Consider the following 1,858-nt stretch of genomic DNA (forward strand, 5'->3'; position numbering starts at 1 on the left):
TCCGAAATATTTTAATCAAAACAATTTTTTATTTCGTCAATTATTAAAAAGTTTAATATTTACTTAATTACAAATTGATAAATCATAACCTAACAAAACTTAATAAAGTTCTTATACACATTGCAATAACAAATCTTGAGGTTAATCTATAAAACCAGCAAATGTACGACTACAGATATCATTACAAAAGATTTCCAATTTCACTAAAGGAATATTAAATCTACAAAACAAAAACAAAATATTCTTATCATTTAATTGAAGGAAAATTATACCGCTATAATTTGTCCTTAAAACTAATCTACAAAAAAGCTACTTTGAAATTTCCAAAAAAATTAATTATGTTTCATGAAATAAAAAAAAATATTAATAATACATTTTGATTGTAGTTCAAGCTTGTAAAATACAATGAAAAATTTATTATATTTTAATTAGATTAAAATTTGTAAAATGTATTATTTTTTTTAATTTTAATTTAAAATGCAGAAATAAGTATGAAGTTAATTATATAGGATTATAATTTTTAACTATTCTATATTAAAAATATAATTATCCCAATTACCACGTTCGCGTTCAAACAATCTGGTACGCCTATGAAGTACAGTTAAAACATTTGTTGGGTTTGGATGAAACTGCTGGCCATTAAACATTGAAATAATAGTATTGGAAAAATGTTATTTAGCTTGAACATTACTAAAAAATTTTGAAAAATTATGAACTTCGATATGTTACAAATTATAACTTACAATGCATTTATTACTTTTGCTCATCATCTCCATAATTTTTAATTGAATCTATAACACAACATTGATGTTTTGAATGTGTTGAAACTTTCGTAGATTGTCGTATTGCTTAAAATTGTACGGATGTATCCACGTTTACAGCAATGAAGTGCGTTTCGGACTCGTTGCAGAGTCCCTCTTCAGAGCGATAGTCACAGGCTCGTAGTTACAACTAAACTGTCGGTTTAGCTTGTTTACGGTATGTTTTTATATCAGTTGATAACTGATAATATCAATGTTGTTTGTTGTTTACATCCGGTTTTTGTTTTTGTGTGATAAAACTACAATTAAAATTACAGAAAAATGGCAGTACAGAAAAGGAAGAACTAAATAACAAATAACAACAACAAAATCAAAAACCGGAAGTAAACAACAGGACAAAATCAACAACAGATAAACAACTATGATGTTATCAGTTATGAACTAATATATAAAAATATACCGTAAACAAGCTAAAGCCACAGTATAGTTACAACCACAGACCTATGACTATTGCACTAAAGATGGACTCTGTAACTAGTTCGTAATGTTAGCTCAGTACTGAAAACGTGGATACATTCGTAAACATTTCAAGCAACGTTCAAGTTTTGGTTAAAGTAAGAACCAAATTATTGGCGCCATAAAAAAATGTATTATTTCATATGACTAAAATATGAATTCTTGAGATCTTGATGATTACTATTTTTAAGTTTACTTCAACGAAAACTATTTGAATAATAACCATACTGATAATAAAAGATAATGAAAACAAGTGGCTCTTAAAATTAAAATTTTAATTTTTTTGAAAAATGTGAAGATACACTTTTTTAATTTAAATAATAACTTATTTATCGACTTAAAAATATACTTCAAACAAATCAAGTCTGAATGAAATTTCAGCAGATCTAGGAGAAACTTTTAATATAGACATTTTACTAAATTAAATAGCATGAGATTTATTTTTTTTTCAAGAAAAACAATAATTGAAGTTTTATATTATTATAACTTAATTATAATTAGATAATAATAAATAGTTAATTAAGGAGTAATTAAATCGATAGACCCTTAATATATTAGTACCATGATCCTAGAGAGAAGTG

The 1,858-nt window shown here is 25.2% G+C and overlaps 1 long non-coding RNA gene across 1 annotated transcript; it reads right to left on the reverse strand.

Annotated features, from left to right (window-relative positions):
• On the reverse strand, positions 1-943 carry LOC126909319 (uncharacterized). Its single transcript, XR_007705007.1, has 3 exons — positions 758-943; positions 560-690; positions 1-220 (listed from the first exon to the last, which is right to left on the reverse strand). It is a non-coding gene; the product is annotated as an uncharacterized LOC126909319 (long non-coding RNA).
• Positions 944-1,858: the final 915 nt, after the last annotated feature.

This window comes from Daktulosphaira vitifoliae, unplaced genomic scaffold (assembly GCF_025091365.1).
Source record: "Daktulosphaira vitifoliae isolate Bord-2020 unplaced genomic scaffold, ASM2509136v1 Scaffold_262, whole genome shotgun sequence".
Lineage (NCBI taxonomy): Eukaryota > Metazoa > Arthropoda > Insecta > Hemiptera > Phylloxeridae > Daktulosphaira > Daktulosphaira vitifoliae.